The sequence below is a fragment of the Lipotes vexillifer genome, unplaced genomic scaffold (genome assembly GCF_000442215.2).
Source record: "Lipotes vexillifer unplaced genomic scaffold, Lipotes_vexillifer_v1.1 scaffold517, whole genome shotgun sequence".
NCBI classification, from domain to species: Eukaryota; Metazoa; Chordata; class Mammalia; order Artiodactyla; family Lipotidae; genus Lipotes; species Lipotes vexillifer.
In genome coordinates, this window is record NW_006786711.1 from 598800 (window position 1) to 621477 (window position 22678).

The following is a 22678-nucleotide window of genomic DNA, read 5'->3' on the forward strand; positions in this document are numbered from 1 at the left end:
AAGGCGTTTGTGTGTGTAATTTTTTTTTTTTTTTTTTTTTTTGACCATACCACACGGCTTACAGGATCTTAGTTCCCCGACCAGGGGTTGAAACCAGGCCGCTGGCAGTGAAAGCACTGAATCCTAACCACTGGATCACCAGGGAGTTCCCTGGAAATTTAAATTTTAGTTTTTTCAAACTCGTTATATGCCACCCAGTCCAAATGGTGTACCTCCACCACTGTTTCAGATTTGATCCAGGACATGCTGTGCATTTACCACTAGGCCAACGTAAATTGGATTCAGGACATGAAGGGCATTTATCACTAGGCCAGGCCTTGGCCAGGGCTGGGGGGGCAGTAGAGCAGGTTGGTTGTTACGTGGGAAGACTCTGGTGATAGGCAGCTTTTGAGAGTTTGCATTTGAATCCTGGTTCTGTCATTTGTGAGCTGAGTGGACTTGGAAAAGTTACCTGACCTCTCTGGTCCTCAGTCTCATCATCTATAAAATAGGGATGAACATCAGTAGTGTAGAGGATACGATAATATCACACGTCTACCTTTTAGTGCGGAGCCTATAGCACAGAGTAAGCTCTCCATAAATACTTGCTATGGCTAATGAATCATCCAGGAGTCAGCCCAGCCCATTTACAATCCCATTTATCTTCATTGAGGCAAGCAAAAAATTCCCTGCTTCCACCTTTGGAATCACTCCATGTCTACCCCATCACTTTTCCACTAATTGGTCCCCACATTCTGATGGAAAGTGACTGTGACAGCCATTTCATAGGTACCCAGAAAGGCATTCTGCTGTTTATTTGGATAATAAACCATCCAATTTCTAGCTGATTTGCTACCTTGCCTTCTCAGTCACTCTGTCTCATCAACCACCTTCTCAATGCTTAAATAAGGAGTTTAGTCCAGAGACAGTCTAAACGTGCAGGTAGTACTTTAGGGTTCCTTTCTTTCTTTGGACGGCTGACCAGTGGTATCCTGATCATGTATTTGTTAATTCTCTCCAAGTTCCCTGTAAGGTGTTTACCTGGGCGCTCCTCATTTTTTCACTTGTGTGTCTGTGTATGGCTCTAGTTTCTTTTTCTATATTGAGTAACAACAGGTGTTTAGGTTTTTCACCTTCCCTCCTGACTGTTTAAACCGCGTCACACTTCTATGGTGGGTCACGCTCACACTTTCCCCACCAGTTTCTCTTTCACGGGCCAACAAGGCTCAGTGGGAATTCCTAGGGCAGGTGTGGCACTGAATCAGCTGTCAGCTCCCCTCTCTGGACCTCATCTCCTCCTCTAAGAAACAGGAGAGCAGGGTCACGTATTCAAATACCTTTCACAGGCTGGCAGAGGCAGGCAACATTTTCAATGAGGGTGAGGGTTCCGTATTCAAAGCGGGTGGAAGACACAAAGTCAAACTGTAAATCACAAGTTCCAACTGAAGGGACAGCCTCAACTCAGCCATAGGAAGGTACTGCCAAGAAAAACATTCAGCCAGTTTTGCCAGGCCTTCAGATTTTTTTTTTTTTTTCCCCAGAAGAAGCCTGAAACCTGGATGATTATGTGAAATACTGGGATTGTTTTAATATTGGCAATTAATAGGAATAATGATAACAAAACCCTGTGCAAGCCAAACAAAGCACACTGTGAGTGGCTGTGGTCTGTGAGCTGCATTTGGGCTGCAGGCCTTATTTGAACCTGCTGAATTACATGACAGCTGAAGCGCCTTATTTCACGAATGCCTTTCTACAGCTTTTTTGCGCTCAACAGATTTCCCCTTTTTTTTGTGGTTTCTGAATCTACCTGTTTGAGGAAGTGGCCCTCAGACCCCAGAAGCTTGCTTCCACCTCTCAGCCTAATATTATTGTTGAAACTATTCTCAGATCAGTGTCTCCTGTTAACTCTTATTCATCAAAATTTTTAACTTTTTTTGTTTTTCCTCAAGATTTCCAGCTCAGGGTTCTGCTTGCACAGTACAGGAAGAGAAAATGTATATAGAGAAGTAAAATCTACACAATCTCAGGATCTCATTTTTGGCTTATTATGGCAACTTTCTTCCTGAGATAAAATGTTGAAGAGCTGCCACATCAGCCAGTGTGTTTCATATCCTTTCCCAGTCCTTGCACACCATCTGGTGGCAGAACTATTTATAACAAGTGAAATGCTCAGTGAAGAAGAAAGAGTTAGGAAGAGTCAAGTAAGAGGGGCAGCAAGAGAAAAATAAAGGAAATGAGATGGAAACAAAAGTCATGAGTGAACCACAAATTAAAAAGTCAACTGCTGAGAATTACCTCGAGGCCATTTATGTAAAGCTTTAAAGATGCTTCTAAATTTGTCTGTTATCAATCTGCTTGTATTGCACAGTAATGTTTATTGGAAGAAAGGAAGGAAGGTAAGAAAGAAGGATGGAGAGATGGATAGCTATACAAAAAGGACAGAATAAGCAGCCTGTTAGGGGTTCAATTGCATCACCCAAAGATTCACATTTTGACATGCGTCCTAACTCCAGCACCTCAGAATGTGACCTTGGTCACTGCAGATGTAATAAGTTAAGATGAGCTCATACTACAGTAGGGTGGGCCCCTAATTCAATATGACACGTGTCATTATAAAAAAGGGAAATCTGGACAAGACGTGCACACAGAAAGAACACCATGTGAAGATAAAGGCAGATGGAAGTGATGCAGCAGAAGTCAAGGAACACCAAAGACTGGCAGCAAAGCACCAGAAGCTAGAAGAGAAGCATGGAACAGACTGTCTCTCAGAATCCTCAGTAGGAATCAGCCCTGCTGAAACCTTGATCTTGGACTTCCAGCCTCCACAACTGTGAAACTATACATTTCTATTGTTTAAGCCGCTCAGTGTGTGGTACTTTGTTATAACAGCCCTGATATGCAGCTTGCCTCTGGCTTTTCATTTTGTCTTTTTTTTTTTTTTTTTAAATCTCAAAATCACCACCATTTTTTTCTGTCATTACAATTCAATATCATAAAACTAAATCATTGGGACTTCCCTGGTGGCGCAGTGGTTGAGAATCCACCTGCCAATGCCGGAGACACAGGCTCGAGCCCTGGCCTGGGAAGATCTCACATGCGGCGGAGTAACTAAGCCCGTGTGCCACAACTACTGAGCCTGCGCTCTAGAGCCCGCAAGCCACAACTACTGAAGCCCGCACGCCTAGAGCCCATGCTCCACAACAAGAGAAGCCACCACAATGAGAAGTCCGCACACCACAACGAAGAGTAGCCCCCGCTTGCCACAACTAGAGAAAGCCTGCATACAGCAACGAACACCCAATGCAGCCAAAAATAAATAAATAAATTTATTTTTTTAAAAAAAAGATCATCTCAATTGATGCAGAAAAAGCTTTTTAAAAGAATCACCTACATTCCAGAGATAAAGTCAGCAGATTCCATTCAACTTAGCAAATATTTATTTAGTGTCTACCCTAGTAAGGTATTTAAAATGAAATAACCACTCATTCCTGGACTCACAAAAAGCTAATAACATTAGAAAGGACAGCAGAGCTGATTTGGTGTAAACCTCATCTTAAGACAGAGAGCTGGTGACTTGACCCTCAGTTGGGTACTTAGCAAGATGGCAGAGTTAAGAAGATCTCCCGGCTCCCAGCCCAAGGTTCTTTGTACTTGGCACCTTAAACCACTTTTTTCTGGCAAAGCTAATTAACTACTACTTTTTTTCCCATTTATGCAAATAATTACAATATGCAAGTCTTATGCTAATCCCAGAGACCTATTTACAATGACTGGCATGTGTTGAACACATGCCAACACCATGCTAAGCACATTACATGCAGTACCTCATTTAACCCTCATTAAAACTGTAAGATGTAGATACTATTATTACCCTCATTTGATTGGTAAGGAAAATGGGTCCCAGGAAAGTTAAGTACCTTGCTCTGAGTTAATCAGCAAGAAGAAGATTCCAGAGGTGGACTTTGATTCTGGAGCCCACTTTTTAAATTGCTCTGCAACATCACCTTGTGGGGAGACAGCACAGATAAAGACAGGCACCAATGAGGCTGGATTCACCCACTTCTAAAGTCAATATGATATTGACCATCTTTATAACTAGAAGGTAGTCCTTGAAGCTCTCCCTGCCTTATCCAATACCAAGAGCTTCTGTAACAATTTTAAAAATGAGCAGGAAGGGCCAAAAGGTCTGTACTTATAGAAACCAAAATAAGAGAAATAAATATTCAACTGACGATAGTAATGACATTAGCACTGAATCACTGAGTCACTACTATTAAACACATCGCAGGGCTTCCCTGGTGGCGCAGGGGTTGAGAGTCCGCCTGCCGATGCAGGGGACACGGGTTTGTGCCCCGGTCCGGGAGGATCCCACATGCCGCGGAGCGGCTGGGCCCGTGAGCCGTGGCCACTGAGCCTGCGCGTCCGGAGCGTGTGCTTCGCAACGGGAGAGGCCACAACAGTGAGAGGCCCGCGTAATGCAAAAACAAAAACAAAAACAAAAAAACTTATCGCAGCAGTGACATCAAGATGGGTAGAGAAAGTATTAAGCAAAGTTTATTGGACTGGAAACTTTTTTGCTAGCAGAGAAAGATCATCTAAAGCCATCTATGCAGTTTAGCTAGATCCAATATGGGCCTGTATCGCTTCTCATATAAATGGGACCAATGAGGAACTTGAACTTGGGAAAAATTTGCATGGATAGCTCTACTCAGGGTCTGTAACATTGTTGAGAGGGAAGGCCATTACTTCTTTTGAGGTGATAACTAAAACAGGGCCTGTATTGGTAGGGAAGTCCCTGTACCTAACAGAAATGGGGTAGGAGGTAGGGAGGATGATGGCAAGAAAAGAGAGGAAGAAGGTACAGCTGTTGCCTGCTAGGCTTGCTTTCTTATTGCAAATGCACAGAATTTTACCTTTCTTCCTTTCTTTCCTTCTTTCACGTATTCATTCAGCAAGTATTTACTGAATATCTACTATATGCCAGGTACTGTGTCAAGAGATGAGGATACCACCAAGAGCAGAACACAAAAGTTCCTACCCTCATGGGGCACACCTTCTAACAGAGGGAGATGGACAACTAAACAGTATGAATTCTATCCGAGCCCGATGCGTTAAAGCACAAGTAGCACAAAGAGCTATGGGAAAATAAAATAACCTTGTCTAACGGTCAGGGAACCCTTGGGGAAGTGATCTTCAAGACAGGATCTGAAAGATGAAGAGGATCAGGCAAATGGAAACAGGGAAAGGAAAGGGTAGAGCTAAGTAAGAATGACCAGTAACAGTGGACAGGAAAGCCACAGGAAGGAAAGGCGATGGCATCTTCTGCAAACTGGGGACAGCACATGTGGCTGGTTGACTGGAGAGGAAGAGTGGGGAGAAATGGCACAGGAGAGATGGCAGAGGCAAACCAGAAGGAGGGTCTTGTAAGCCAGGGTAAGGAGCTTGGACTTTAGTCTAAGGGAAAGGGGAATAAAGAAGCCCAAGAATGGAGTAACACATGCAATAGATGACAACAGTGGCCTCCATCACTGTAGCAGTGAGGATGGAGAGAAGTTAAAGGAGTCGAAGCTATTTAAGTAGCAGAACCAGTGGGACTTGGTTAGCTGTGGGTGTGAGAGGGAGAGAAGGGTCAAGGATAATTCCCAAGAGTGGTAGCAAATTTTCCGAGCCAGGGAACCCAGGAAGCGTAGGAGATAAACCACCAAAGAGGAGGGGGCAGTCATGGCGGTGGCAACAGGCTTGGAGACTCAACCAGGTCATGCTTCAAGATCCTCTGGAATGTAGAGACTGTTCTCCAGCAGAGGCTTAGAATAGAGTTAAGTGAGAAGAACCTTTTTAAATCACTGGCTCTAATCCCATGCTTTTAAATAAAGAAACTGAGGCACAGAGATGGGAAATGACTCACCAAGACCACAAAGGAAGTGAGTAAAATCAGATGTAGTGTCCAGCCCATGTCCACCACCCTACAGTGCTTCTCGTGAAGTAAGAGTCAAACTTTTTACCCCTTCCCATCACCTCCCTAGAGCCAATCTGTACAACATGGAGAGAAAGACAGCATTAGTTATATCCTGTGTTGCTTATCTATTTTTTAAATTTTGGATTCACTAAAGAAGAACATTTCAAAATGTCTCAGGAAAAAAGAAATAATACTATGTCGATTGGGAGTGTCTCAGCACTTCAGAATAATGAACCACTTTCCAATAATAAACCATGTAATCAGCAATGCTTCTATGCAGGGTCCCAATTAATGTTATTTTAACATGTAAAAAAAATTCATAGTGATTTTTGCTAGATTGTTATAGCCATTTCAAAGGTTTTCAAAATTAGGACAAGTAAAAGTATTTTCTTATAAAACACAATGTAAAAATTACTAACGGTCTTTTGCCTTTTTGATTCCCAGTAATGAATCCCATTTAAAAAAAATAATTTCCAAAATCATAAATTACATTCTTAAGCAATAATATGAACTATGTTAAAGAATAGTAGCTCTTACACAATTTTAACCAAAAAACCACACAAATGCCAAATGCAGCAAAGACAAACTGTTTTCCTCTATTGAACCTCAGTGTCAAGTAAATTAAGAGTTTCATCAATGGTTTCAAAAAGGAGCATTTTTTGAAGTGTTTGGTCCTCTCCACCATCCACAGTTCTTCTGCCAATATAGATAATCCAGAAATATTTTGGAACAATTAAGCATTTTTTATAGATGAAACTGCAATAAATAAGCATCTACATCCTTGGCTATATAAACCAGTATATGCTAGAACCAAAGTAAGATGGTTTTCCAGTTATGGCAATCTGTTAATCGTGTTAAAGTCTGAATATTTCCGTCAATCAAAATTTCTGTATAGGTTGATAGTTCAGGCCAACCTTTTTCTATGACTACTTGAACCCTGTTTAGGGTAACTTTAAACTGCAATGATGTTATCAAATGCAAATAAATGCAAATGCAAATAAATGCAAATAAATGCAAATAAACACACATCAGCAGTCAAGTTTTTTCTTCGTGTAAATCATTGGTACTCACTGAAGACCATCCACCCCAACTCCAAGATCTATCCTCAAACAATTCACTTATCAGTCTTCCTCTTTTAGAAAGCTAAAGCTTTATTCAAAGTTGAATGCAACCAGTTAATTTTTAAAATTTATATCCAAAGTGATCAAGAGGCACCAAAATGGCATGCAAAAATTAGAGACTGTTAATAAGGTTTATAATGCCCCAATTTCATGGTGCAAGTTTAGTGTCACTAGATGTTACTGCTCAGCATTCCATATGTAAGTGCTTTCATTTCATGCAGTAATTAATTGGTTTTACCCTAACAGCATGGCGCCTAGCATGAGGGTACAAGTGACAGGTCAGACTCAAAGAAAATTGTTCTTAAGAAGTCCCAGGATGGCAGGTCACTGATTATCTGGTTTGAAAATTAGGTATCCAAAAAATACTTAATAATGAGTACAATCTTCCTGACCTTTGAAAGGTGGAATGGACAGCACAAATGTGGAGTGTAAGGATGTCTATTCAAACTTAAGTAGAATGTTGATTTTGACCCAACTTACCCTGCATCTCCCCTTTTCCATAGGCTGAATAATGGCCCTTTAACAAAAAAACAATGTGTGATGAGAGTCAGGTAAAGCTAGACGTGGAGAACCTCCCAATTGACGCCTAGGTTCATGCCCCTAAATTCAGGTCCCACCCATGACTCTAGCATGACACAGCAGCCAGTGGCTGAGCACATATCCCAAACCCAAATTAGTGGCTGCAAATCTACACTGCCAACAGGGAGGTGGAACCACTAATTATCTCCACAATGTACTCTCAAGTAAGCATGCGTGCTTTGCCAATGCCATAATCACCTTTCTTCCAGTTTTCCAGGTCCTCAATTCCAAACTAGGGGAGGTTGGAAAAGACAAGACTCTTCTGGATCAAATGAAAGGAAGGGGAGTTTCTAAAGTAAGGATATTAATGGTAAAATTTACAAATTGCGTTTGTATGTACATCCATCTTGAATACTGAATCTTAGGTAAAGTCTTAATTTTGCAGCAGTGTTGTAGGGAATGGGCACTTTGTTTCTAGTTAGTTGAAAACCACCTTCAACTAACAGCTAAAATTATACAGGTGTTAAGCTCATATGTGTACAAGTCAAGTAAAATGAACCTGTGAGAAAACATTCCTGGAGAAACAAGTGAAGTAAGAATCTGCCTCTGAATGGCCAGCAAAGAAAAAGCCAATGTTGAACAGAAGCCTTTAAATCCGTCAGTGGGCATAGGAAGTAGGAAATAGTGAGCATTACAGCTTTAACATACGTTGATGTACAATTTTCCAAAATACTTCTGAAGATTGTGCCTCTATATTTACAATATATAGTGCTACACTTCTGGTGTCAAGACAAAATTATTTAGTCTCAGAGTTTATTCCTCTTGGTAAGTGATCCATCGGATACTTTAGATGTGTATTTAATACCATTCCAAATTACTTTAACAAATATATGCTTAATACCTCGTTGACATTCAGAGCCACATCTAACTTCTTATACTTCTAAAAAAAAGTATTTTGGTTTCTCACAGGCTGCTCCTCGACCTACTTTGCTTTGAAGTCTCAGAGAGGGTTTGCTTTTCCCCTTCTGCTTTACTTGTTTCACCCAAGTAGTATAATAATTGAGTTACAATTTTTTTCAGAACTTTTGCAAACGACGGTGAATCTGAGGTTAAATTTGAATACTTTCTGTGCCTTTGCTAGTTTGAGTATACCAGAAACCTCCATTTCTAACACTGATCAAGTACAGAATCAAATGTTACAGGAGAGTTGGTGGTACTAAGTAAAGGCTTTAACAAATGAGAGACAGAGATAGAATGTCAAACTTTTAACTTCTAGAAAAACAAAAATAAAGACAAACTTGAGTACAAACACTAGAAAAACTGCATAGCTCTCTAGCAGGTATGCTTGCCAAGTTAAAAAGAAACCAGACAGGTTCCAACTGAGTGGATGCTTTCACTTTTGAAAGTGCCAAACCCAAATAATCCCTCCTGGTAATCACGCCAGTAAATGCAAAATGCACGTCTTGTGAAATTCATGGTCATATTTCAGGTTTTGGTATATGGGAAGAATTATTTTTATATCATTTTAGCTGTATATATTTTCATATCATTTAGCTGATTGTTTTTATATAATTTTATGTCCTTTAGCTGTATTTTATATCATTTTAGCTACATTATCATTTTATATCATTTTAGATTCCCCTTTTTTCTTTTCTTATTTTTGGAAGTAAACTTTATACTTTCACTATTCAGAATATATGTAAATACTTATATATAGATATATAATATATATGCTGAGATATTGTTCATGTTTACTTTTTATAGTATTTGAAGAAAAAAGTAATAGTATAAACAACATTGCAGTGGTTCTCCCAAGGCACCATTTCAGGTGGTTTTTATTTTCTTCTTCACATTTCTGGTGTTTTTTCCAAGTTTTCTATAATAATTATGTATTAGTCACAATTTTAAAAAAATTTAAGTTACAATTCCTAGGGAAATATACAATATAGTAGCTAATCCAACACAGGAAGGGAAGAACTGGGCTTTCCGGAATGCTGGATAGCTAGAGGCAGTGGTATTACTCAGGGACACCGGAGCAAGGAGTCTGCCACACATCCCAGCCCAGGCCCCAACACACTCCAGCCAAGAAAATATGGCTTTGCTGCTGATGTTTTGCTTACGTCAAGAAAGAGACTAATACTTGTAAGAATTTCCTTAATCAGAAGTGAAAAAATCGGTAACATAATTCTTCCCAACGGCAAGATAAGGCCTGAGAACACAAGAAGGTGACATAGGTAGAAAGGGCTTCAAGGATTTGGAGAAGCCCATCTTGTCACCCTGTCTTTACCAGCAGCTGCTAACCAACATCATCCCTGAGGGCCCCGGGAAGCCAGGCTGAGGAGTACTGCTTCTCTCCTCCCTGTGTAGCCCCATCCCTTAGGATGAGTTTTAAATTCTAGGCTAATTAATGGGGATTTAATGCTACATGGAAGGGGGATTTTTTTTTTTTTTTTTTTTTTTTGGTCATTCCAGAGGCCACTGGAAGCATTACAGAAGGAAGGACTCTTTCCAATCATTTTTCATTTGAAAGTTGTATGATGTATAAGTTCTCATTTTAAAAGACATCTTTTCATTAATGCAGACCTAAATAGGCCCCTACATTTTGATTCTTTGATGGCAAATCAACTAGAATGCACTAGAATCATGAACTAGAAAACAATGCAGCTGAATTTCCTTGGAAATATTCAACATTTTCTTTTCAATAAATGTTGACAGGCTGGTGAAGTTTTAGGAGAGCTCATTAGGAAGATCATAACAATTACTCCCACCATTGCTCCCTTACCATCTGTTCTTAATTCCGCAGCCAGATCGACTGTAGGTCGGAGCAGGTCATTCCACTCCTCAAACCCTTCTCTCCAAGCAAGAGCCAAGTCCTTACCATGACCTACATGAGGCCTTACTCCACATGCCCCTCTCTACCTCTGAGGTCATCATCTACTCCTGCCCTCTGCTCAATGCTCCCTTCCCCCAAATATCTGCTTGCCTCACTCCCTCACCTCCATCAAGTCTATTAAAAAATCTGCTTCTCAGTAAGGCCTACCCTGAACACTCCGTATAAAATGCGCCACTCTCACTACCCTACCTCAACACTCCTACTACTGAACGCGGCTCCATTACTTTTCACAGTATTTTTTTTTTTTTTTTTTTTGGCGGTACGCGGGCCTCTCACTGTTGTGGCCTCTCCCGTTGCGGAGCGCAGGCTCCGGACGCGCAGGATCAGCGGCCATGGGTCACGGGCCCAGCCGCTCCGTGGCATGTGGGATCTTCCCTGACCAAGGCACGAACCCGTGTCCCCTGCATCGGCAGGCGGACTCCCAACCACTGCGCCACCAGGGAAGCCCCACAGTATTTCTGACCTACTATTTTACTTATTATGTTGTTGCTACTCCACACCCTACAATGTAAGCTCCAGAGCCAATGATTTTGCCTTTTGTTCATTGTTGTTTCCCACTCTTCCAGAACAGTGACCAGCACATAGTAGGTCCTCAAGAAATACCTTCTGAATGAATGGATGAAGTTCTATGGCAGATCAACTCTTGTGTGAAGATGATAAAGCAACAATTTACTTAATAGTAGTTCCATAATACAAAAAAGAAAATATAATGTGTAAAATGTAATTACTTAATTAACTTACAATAGAACCGTGAGAATTCAGAAGATTAATGTTTAGAATACTGATGGGTTTCGAACTATGTCTAAATCCATTGCTGCCTCACATTTTAATGGCAGATTTTGCCTGTGGGAGAGGAGATAAATTATTTTTTTCTGGAAATTGTTGATGTACTATCAGCATACAAGTATACTTGGTGTCAATCTCTGATGGATAATTCTAGGACAACATACTAAAAGCAACATGAAAACACTATGAATTTTCCTTCCTGTAAATGTCATTGTCAAAAAAAAAGATGCAATGATCCATCATAGCAAAGTCAAAAAAAATCTCCCTTAGCCCATTTATTGGTAAGACTAACAATCATAAAGTAACTGCCATGGGGACTGAACATTTATTTGAACTCAAAACGAAGAAATGAGCATTTAACTTTTCCAACTGGCTACCAAATATTTGTTTTTCCAATATATTCAACATTATCCCCTCCTAGAAAATAAGACAGAGATGATAAACAATCAGAAAACAAATAATGGCCAAAAGAAAAGTCTTGACCACACAAAAGTAGACTAGGCTGTGCATCTGGGATGCACCTAGATTATGAGAATTCCCACTGTACAAAAGCAGAAAACAAGCCTCTACCTCAGGACACTTGAAACTGCAGGTAAGTATGAACTGAAATTTAAGAGTTTTCTTAAAGACATTATTAGAATTAGCCATTTTACTTTTTTGTCTTTCTGGAAAAACTTAAGTTTTAATTTCCAAGACGCTAAATTCAGAATGGGGATCCAAGCCTTTGTCATCATCCATCCCCTTCTCTTCTCCTTATGATTTCTCCAGGTGTCCTTCAAGTCACAGAACAGCAGCAATGTCCACCAGCTACAGAACACTAGAATGAGTGAATAACTGATTCCATCAGCACTAGCATCAAGGGCTTCATAACAGTTTTACCAATAATGCTTCTATCAGTAATACTGAGAACAATGTAATAAAACACCTTCTAAAATCAAGAGGCCTTTACATCTTTGACCACGGCCCTTCTCAAGTCAGGGCTATTGACTGAGTCCACTAGGCTTCCTATAGTTCATTCAAAAATCAATGTTGGAGTTTTCTTGGTTTAGAAATTAGAAAAGAGCTATATGGATCAAGAGCAGAGAGCAAAATCTGTGTGAGCGATTTTTCTCTGACTTTCAAAGCCTGTCGTTTAGAATTGATACCTAGAGATGGAGTACAGCATCTCCATGCGGTATATTCATGGGCCTTCATCTCCTACCTGAGCCCAAGAGCAAGAGAACAAATAGGTTTAAATCTTGGGGAGAAGAATAAATAGTACAACAAATAACAGTAATTTATTACCATTATACATTATTTGGAATATCATTTGCTACCAGTCAGTTTCCATTTCTTAAGTTGGGGCAACTGAGGGACAGAGACGTTAAGTAACTTGTCCAAGGTCACACAGCTATAGTTGATAGAATTGGGCTTGGAAGCCAGAAAGGTTGGCAGCAGATCCCCAACTCTGAATAACTTTTACCAGCTATAGCCCTGTTTGGAGGACACAGCCTGGCTAAGCCCACTCTGACACAGCCCCTGCATGCCTCTTGTAAGCCATTTTCCAAAATATGGACACTATGAGTGCTAATGTGTGGGACAGCAAAGACAGACAAATCAGCCTCGGAATCGGAGGTAACCCCACTGAATGAAATTTAGAATCATGCATTACTCAGACCGTCACAGAAAAAACCCAATGGGTCTGAAAGAGGCATTCTTTATGTGGCTGTAAGCTTGTATCCCACTACCAGTTCAAGATCCTGGCATACACAATGAATCAATAAAGTTTTATAAATCCTTAAAATATTTTGCAAAAGGCAAAATGGAAGTGCACAGAATTTTATGAACACTGCATGTATTATCTTGTTAGGCATAAGGTTTGAAAAGGTGCCACAATACTTAGAGCCTTGTTTGGGCACTTCTTTGTTTTGTCACATGTTTACACTATGGAAGTGGCCTGGGCTTTGTGCCCTCTCTGCCTCCCAGCCTCTAACCCCCTGTGGCTCTCATTGCCAGGAAGACTGCGCTGACCAAGTCAGAGAAAAATCACAGGGAAGAGACGGCGGTGGACACAGCTGGCATTATTGAGTATCCCACCGTCTGTTCTTTGTTTCGTCCATTAACAATGGTAAGCAGCTGCTCTCTGCCTTTCATTTTCTGTTCTGCTCTGTTTAATTCACAGCCTAGGAGCAGAGACCATGCCCATCAGTATTGAGCTTAACAAAGAGGCAGAAACGACAAAGGGCTGGCCTTTCTGCTTCTCAGACATCACCTAATTCTGAAACTGAATACGCTTGGAAGCTAACATTTAAACCATCCCTGGCCACCCTCTAGGCCACAATAATCAGGAGCATGTGGCCAAGACAGGTTTTCCAATGACCCTACCAAATAGCACAAATAAAATTCTCACTGATCATGTAAACAGCCACCATTTGAGAAATATGTAGAGACTCATGTTTCAAATATAGTTGTACTTCAATCAAAACGAGGCTTGTACATTAAACAAAAAAAATACTAAGACCGTATAGGAGATTTCAGGCTGACAATAATAACAAAGACCCAATCTTTAAATGAATGTGATTTCGTTTTTGATTTGGACTTTTGGACTTTTAATTCATTCTACCAATTGGATAGATAAAGTTAGGAAAACAATACCACTGATTCTGAAAGTAAATATCAACGTTCTATAAACCACATTGGAAAACCTTTGAGAATCTTTTGCTATAAAACTAGGACATTCATTGGTTCTCCTTGGCTGGTAAATTTCAGTTGTGGCCTCCAGTGTAGGACACATTTTCTTTGAGAGGAAGAGTCTGAAGGAACTTATTCTGGAAGCAACCATCCAGGGTTGATTTTGGATGTAATTCAAGGAAAGCAGAGACTGGGTTAAATTCTAGACAGACCCAAGTAATGATTCTTTCAGGGTCTGACTCAACTCTCAGATAACAATCACTTTCCCTCCTAAGTTTATGAACTAACTTCAAATTCCTAAGGACTGTGGTAGAAACAAGCCTAAAATGAATATTGCATAGATTTGTGAAACCAACCTAACATGTGAACCTTGTAAGAAAAACTAAGGCAATGGGTCCTAGTTGACTAAAATCTAAAATTTTTTAAATTCCACAGCAAATAATCCAAGCGCAAAAACCATTCTTATTTATACATTATTCTGCATTCCATAGAACACAACACTACTAGAATGAACTTTGTCATCAGCCAGGTTAACTGGTTAAATTAGGAAGGTAAGTAATATATTCAATGATAAATCCCCATGACAGATAGTAGATGATTATTTTTTCCATCCCCATGCATTTGAAAAAACTTCAGCTGGTCACTTGTCAAAAGCAAATCAACAGATCAGATGGCCCTTTCTGCACGAAGCCAGGGTTCCAGGCATGAACACGCAGCATTGCTAAAAGAAGCAGGAAATGTAAGTAGTCACAAGCCATCACCATCAAGACAACCACCAGCAAGGAACAGATAGTGAGTGTTCATTTGAGGGCACGGATAGATGCACCATAATACCTACATGAATGACTGAGCTATAAGGCTAGTAAATGGCAGAGAGGGATTCCAACACAGATCTGACTGTAAAGCCTGAGGTCATCCCATTATCTACACATCAGTCCTTCCCACAATCAAAGGCAGTCTTCAGGGCTTCCCTGGTAGCGCAGTGGTTGACAGTCCACCTGCCGATGCAGGGGACACGGGTTCGTGCCCCGGTCCGGGAAGATCCCACATGCCGCGGAGTGGCTGGGCCCGTGAGCCATGGCCGCTGAGCCTGCGCGTCCACAGCCTGTGCTCCGCAACGGGAGAGGCCACAACAGTGAGAGGCCCGCGTACCGCAAAAAAAAAAAAAAAAAAAAAAAAAAAAAAGGTAGTCTTCATATGTGCACAGTGTAGATGGGACTGCTTTACACTACATGAGTCTTTTGAGTCTGTGTTGCATAACACTAGGCTCAACAATACTTCAGACTGTTCACAAATGACTACATGTAATCCCCATAACTTGGCAATTAAAATAAAATAGTCCATAGGCAGCGTGATTAGCCCTCTGCTGAAGACATGTTCCAATCAACACAACCACGGTGTGGTCAGAGGACGACATGGCTGGAATGACAACCAGAAAGTGGCTCCAGGATCTACTCTACAGGAGCCTGTCTGAAGAAAGCTGTGTTAACAGCAGTGGTCTGCTTAGAGTCCTTGAAAAAGAAGACAGTTTGGAAGAATTTGTGAACACATCTCCAGGGGCAAAGGTGCCCCCATCTGGCCTCTGTGATTATCTGCGGTTGACTTCTTTACCTCAAGTGGAGACAGATGCAACAGCTATGAGTTATATGACACTAGAGGCATTGTCACCGGCCCACCAACTCTCACTACTCCGGTCCTAAGCCCCCCAAAAATCTTTTGGTCATCATCTAACTTCTCAGGGGTCCTTTCCTCCAGGAAGATGCAAATCTGCTGACCAACTAAAATGAACACAGTGTTCCACATGACAATTATATTAATCAGTAGAAATGGCCCACTGCATGGCAGGCACAATGCTGGGTATGTTTATATGCATTATATTGTTTAATCCACATATGGAGGCAATGTACCAACATTAAAGACAATAATAATAATAATAATAAATTAAGTTTCTGACACTTAAAAGACTTTCCCGGAGTCATCAAGCTATAGATGGCAGGTAGCATTCTATAGCTTTACAAGAAACGTCCAAGGTCTAAGGATAATCTGGAAGAGAAAGGTAGACTTGTTGGTAGACTTCCTACAAGTATATTTTGGATTTATGAGCATTGCTCTAAGGACAAAGTGCAGAAATTTTAGCAGATTTCCGAAAGGATTCTTATCCCAGAAAACTTTAAGAATCACCAGCTGCTGTGAAGAGGACATTATTTAAGAGATATGGGAACATATGTATAACTGATTCACTTTGTTATAAAGCAGAAACTAACACACCACTGTAAAGCAATTATACTCCAATAAAGATGTAAAAAAAAAAGATAAAGGATATTAAAAAAAAATAGTCACAGATTTAAGCTTCAGTCATGGAGAAATAGTTTAAATACATTTTAATTGCCAACAAAGTAATTTCAGGGCAGTTACATGATAGTGAGTCTGGCCTTCTGCTCAGATCTCATTATATAACCCCTTTCTGGGCTCCCTCTATTCTTATAATGTGATGAGACTAAGGCTGGGCAGTAAATAAACACGCACCAGCTAGAGTGCACCCGTTCTCTACCTGGCGGTCTCCAGCTCCCTACACAGCTCAGGGAACACCAGACTAACACCCAGCACTGGCCTGGCCCATCTTGGGTTCACGGCAATCAGCCATGTGCAGGCTGAAGATGGACTTGACATCTTCAAGTCTGAAAACTTGTTTCTTTTTTCATTAGACCTGACAAATAGTATGACTTTTTTAAGGGGAGGATGCGACAGATATTTTGGGGTCACTTTTGCGGGAAATAATCATTCTTTACGTCATCCAGCAGAGAAAAAACAGGCAATGAAAGAAGAGCACACTCTATTTTTCTCAATTCTTTCCCTTGCCTAACATTTTAAATGCTTATTTAAAATTCAGAAATCTAACCTAATTTTAGCAATGTATAACTACAGTATAAACTGTAAAGTCATCATAACCCATAAATAAATATGGCAATTGGCAGTAAAACTGATGTTTAATTATAAATCTTTCAAGGATGTTACCAAAAAATACCACTCCAAGATGCTTTGGTCTATTATATCTCAATAAAACTGGGAAGAAAAAAGAAGCTTTGGAAAGAAAAGTTAGTTTGTGATTATTTAGGTTAATTAAAAAAGAATTTGTGCTTTTTTTTTTGTCACTTTTTCAAGGTCCAAAATTTTTAGCTTCCATGTCTAAGACTGTAGTACAGAATATAATTCTAAATTGGAAGTATATTATGGAAGCATTCATGTTGTAAATATTTGCTAAAAACATGATTATTGCAGTTAGTTATCTTAAATATTCTGTTCTTTAGCTCTTACTGATAAAACACAATTTTCCTCACTGGTTATAAAAAGGAGCTCAGAAAAATGAGATTTAAAAGCTGACTTTGTTTAAAAGTCTTGACATAATTCTTTTTAGAAAGATTTAGTGGGGTCTTTAAAATATCAATGTTTTGATCCCCAAACTGACTTATGTGCAGCTGAGATGGCGCTAACGCAAATTTTATTGGCATAATGTTTGCTAAACAGTTGCTCCAAAAATTACTTTCTATCCTGATTTAAAAGGTATTTTTGATGTTGATTTTACTAATAAATATGGATCAACATCAGTTAATCAGACAAGCCCATTATTACAAAGCAAGTCACTTTAAAAAGGTTTTTTCTCAGACCAAAAGTTATTTGTCTTACAATTGACATAGGATAAGTCTTTTTCCAAATGCTTTACACAGGAGCAAGAGTTGAAGTTTTCACATTGGTCCATTATGTTTTAAAATATTTTATTCTTCAATAAGTTTAATGGTTTGAATTTTGACAAGCAATGACATATAACTGCTCAATAGATAAATATATTTGGCCTGAATTTCCTTAAAAAAATGACTATGGGTGTTAACTGGACTTATTGCAGTGATCATTTCACAATATATACACATACTGAATCGTTATATTAGTTACACCTGAAACTAATATAATGTTATATGTCAGTTATATGTCAAAAAAAATTTTTTATAGCAATTTGGCATTGCCCCAACACCCAAACTCATGATCAAGAGGTTCATCTCAATAAAGAGGAAATAAAAAAGAAGAAATTATGAAAGATAGATTCAAGTTTTTCTGAGATATGGGTGTGGTTGTTCAACTTACCTACTATAAAAGAAAATGAACATAAAACTTTAAAGTTCACTTTAAAATCTTTCTGAAGAGAAAACAAAAAAGCCAGACCTTCCTGAACTGTCCTCCCAACAAATGACAGGGAGAAAATCTCCTCTGGCATTCAACATCCTCCACCAAATGACTCCACTTTTTCTCAGGAACTAGGTTTCTGTGTGTGTATGTTTCCCAAACTGATTCCCAGATGCAGCCACGCCAATCTGCTTGCAGGCCCTGAAACACGCCTTGTTAGAGCGCATATCACACCCCATTCCTCAACCCTCTCCCATGCCCGAAATATACTCCTCACCCAACCAAGTCTATAACATCCTTTCAGAATCTCTCATAAAATTTACACGTCCTCATGTACCCTATCCCATCCCAGCTACATCTCTATTTTCAACATTCTTGAAAGAAACATGCAAGTTGTACTATTTATGTTTTCCCTCCCTGTGGGATAAGAAGCATACTCATTTCTGTCTCCTTTATATCTCTTAATAATCTCCAATTCCGGGTACAGACCACACAGTGGGTATTCAGTAAATGTGTACCTATAGCAAAATAATAATGCTGTGCTTCTCTTACACCTGACTTGATTGAAGCCAAAAGTGCACTTAAACCTGTGCCTAAACACACACACAAATAGATGTGTGAGCAATGCAATGATTCGATGTAAAGTTACATGAGCTCTGTTGGTATGGCCTTCATGGTACGTGACAACCCCACGTGCAAGCTGCACTTACGAGGAGCCTATGGCTCAACAGTTCAGCATCAGGCTTGCCCTGCTTCTGGATCTGACACATGCAGAAAATAATGTATATTGGGTTTGGAGAGGCATATGACTTTCTTGTAGTTGATTACAAACTGTGAGAGCCAGAAAGTATTTTTTAAGATTCTCTCTCACCTCAAGTGACAGCTGAGGACTGGCCCCGGGAAGTTAGGTAACGTGGTAAATAAAGGTCATGGTGACTGGCATAGCTGGGTACAGGACCCGAATCCCGTTATCTTCCAGTCTAGCAATCCTTCCCAGCATCATGCTCTTCTGTCTTTCTAGTGATGTTTGTCTTTGGCTGCTATTAAAATAAGCTTTCCTTTTCAAAACATTCATTAGAGTGATGGAGGAAGGTAACAGCGATTGTTTCTTAGAGATACACAAGGAAACTAGCCCACTCAGAGACAAAACACAGGCACACATCCCTAAACACACCTGCAACATCAGTAACATTGTTTCTTGGCTGCTAAGAAGGCAACCCATCTCCAAAACTATGCAGCTGAGTGAAGTGAGGCTCCTCTGGACTCTGGACAAGCCTCAAGCTACTTTTGACCCATTTCCCCAAATGCTTAAGTAAGATATCAATTTTTTTTTTAACTCTAAAATAAAAAGGTTGTCCTTTTTCGTTATCTATAAAGTCAGTGAGAAATGTCATTCCTGATAATACTGGATAAAGAATTTCTTAGTGGGGTTGACTGGAGGGCAGAGTTAGAGATGGAGGAATCAATAAGAAACCAGTTTGGACTTCCCTGATGGCGCAGTGCTTAAGAACCCACCTTCCAAGACGGGGGACACGGGTTTGATCCCTGGTCTGTGAGCCACACTACTGAGCCCGCACGCCACAACTACTGAAGCCCGTGCGCCTAGAGCCCATGCTCTGCAACAAGAGAAGCCACTGCAATGAGAAGCCCGCGCACCACAACGAAGAGTAGCCCCCCTGCTCGTCGCAACTAGAGAAAGCCCGTGTGCAGCAATGAAGACCCAACACAGCCAAAAATATAAATAAATAAATAAATGAAATAAAACTAATTAAGAAAAAAGGTACATCTTAAAAAAAAAAAGAAAGAAAGAAAGAAACCAGTTTGTCATGGTAGACCTTCAGCAGGCCCTCCTCCAGGACTTACATTTTCTTAATACCACCTTTCCATGTTATCTACTTATTAACCCCTTCCCGCTCACATACATACCAGACACACACATTCTGAAAAGCTGGAGGCCGGGTCACCTGCTCTTCTGGGGCTCAGCCCCACGCCTGTCTCTCCCATGAGCCCCTCCCATGTCCTCCTGCATGGAATTCCTGAAGCAATTATGTAATCTGAATGACATACTTTACAGCTTAATTATCTACTCCCATACTCATCTAGGTTTGCTATGCGTGTGAGAAATTTCTTCCCAACAACACAAGTTTCTTGTAATCAAGAAACAGATCTCATACTTGTGGGGTTTTCTTTTCTAATAACCTCCTTGGTTAAGAACACAAGGATTAACAAAAGAAGAAAAAAAAACACTGAAAAGTGATTCATGTACTATTTCTCCATTTATCATTTCATCTGGACAAGGTAATCAACTTAGGGTATATCAACAATAGCTGTTGGTGGTTTAATTTTGTCTTATAGTCAATATGTCCCTAATTAGGTTTTCTCCTGGAGTCTTTTGAGAGGCAGACTGGCCTTTGGTTCTGTTTCAAATCATTCAAGGAGGAAAAGGTCCTAGAAATAGGGAGCAGAAATTCCAAGCAATTTTCAATTCGCCTTTGAAGTCGAATGAAATCTTAATAACTTGGGACCCCATTCTATTTCATAGTGATGCTTATTTGTTCTTTCTCAATGTGAATATTTTTGTGGCCAGGAACAACTTGCTATGATTACTATGCTAAACTCAGCACCCTGCATCGTAATGATCACTTAAACGTTTATTAAGAACCTTCCTTTTTCTTCCTATTGCAGCCTATACTCCACACTCATTAAGAATCTGTCCCCAGGGCCTTTATACCTTGACAACTATGCCAATGGTTGTGCACAAAATTTAAGAAGTGGGAAATTGCACATCCATCACACTCTTTGAAAATTCAGGTTCAATCTGACAGACAGACCTGCCTTGTTATATAGTCAAGCCTCCTCTTTTCCCCTTATTTTTTTACAAAGGTTGTCAATGTAGACTAGATTTTCTGAATTCTTAAAGTATCCAAATCGTGAGGCCAAACAAACTTAGAAAGGTAGGATTCATACACAGGACACTTTGAATTGAGGACCTGACTTCTTACAAAGAAACTGGAGGCAAGCAGTTGTTTCAGAAATAAAAGGAAAATGTTCTATACACACTCTGAGTTTAGAATCACATTTTTTTTTAATGCGATACTACAATAACCCTTATCTTCTCCCACCTCCCCAATATCTGCAGTCTGTGATATTGTTTCTTTGTTTCATCCGTTCAAATAAATTTCTCATTAAAAAAAGAAAAAAACTTAAGAACTATTTTTAAGTTTTTCATTAGCTTTTTCCTATCTCCCTTAAAAATGTCCTGGCTAACATTTATGGAATGTATGCCAGGTGCCAGCCCCCCGAGCTAAGGGTTGAACTGGATTGGCTCATTCAATCTGCAGGGAAATTTAGGAAGCTGGCCGGGTTACGTGAGAGCAAAGAGCAGAGCCTCACAGATCACGGAGCCTGCACCCAGGAGCCCAGGGCCCTCTGCCTCACCACCACGTCACACCTGTATCCCACACCTGCCTTTAGAAATGAGCACAGGCAGGCTTCCTGAAACGCTGTAGGCATGTCACCTCCACAGGCAACGTGTATCTCAACATTTACACAACAGAGATGTCTCCTCCAACAGCACTTCTGCCTCCCGAGGAAGTTCTGACACTTAAAAGAAACAGTCATCTTTTTCAGGCCTCTTGTAGCCGCACCTGCATAATGAAAAGTTGCTGCCCTGATTTTTTTTTTTTCAGGGAAGCCAAGAGAAGCTGTACATGGGCAGCAGACACTGAAACTGGGGGCTGAACTATTCAGTCACAATCTGAATCTGGTACCGGGCCTGACTGGTCCTTCCTGACTCTTTCAGGGACAGGACTTCTCAATCTTGCTAGAATGTTCTGCTTTCTACTGAACACAGTGAGGCCAATCCTAGTTCATCTGGCAAGCACCTCTGTGCTTTCATAGTTCCGTCCTGTGAAGTGACCAGCAATATTATTTTACCTTTTTACCAAAAGTTTTCAGAGTCGCTGAAGTGAGAAAGATGGATCACATTTTTTCTCCCTCAGCTAGTCTCGATTCTCATTCAAAAGCAAGGTACAGGGCTTCCCTGGTGGCGCAGTGGTTAAGAGCCCGCCTGCCAGTGCAGGGGACACGGGTTCGAGCCCTGGTCCAGGAAGATCCCACATGCCACAGAGGAGCCAGGCCCGTGCGCCACAACTACTGAGCCTGAGCTCTGGAGCCTGCAAGCTGCAACCACTGAGCCCACATGCTACAACTACTGAAGCCCTCACGCCTAGAGCCCGTGCTCCGCAACGAGAAGCCACCGCAACGAGAAGCCCGCGCACGGTAACAAAGAGTAGCCCCCACTCACCGCAACTAGAGAAAGCCCGTGCACAGCAATGAAGACCCAGTGCAGCCAAAACTAAATAAAATAAATAAATTTATTTAAAAAAAAAAAAAGCAAGGTACAAACAGATGTCCTGGAAGCCTGACCAAGAGCCCAAGTTAATGAGAACAGAAGAAAGTGTCTGTGTGTGTACATGTATGTATGTGCACATGTATGTGTGTGTACATGCGTGTGTGTGTGTGTGTGGACGTATTGTAAGGAAACTTCTGTTTCCATCCCAATTCCAGACACATCCA

General features: G+C 40.5%; 1 protein-coding gene across 1 annotated transcript in view; it reads right to left on the reverse strand.

Annotated features, from left to right (window-relative positions):
• The window catches only part of AP1S3 (adaptor related protein complex 1 subunit sigma 3), a 53634-nt gene that overhangs the window by 25044 nt on the left and 5912 nt on the right, over positions 1-22678 (reverse strand). The window lies entirely within an intron of this gene.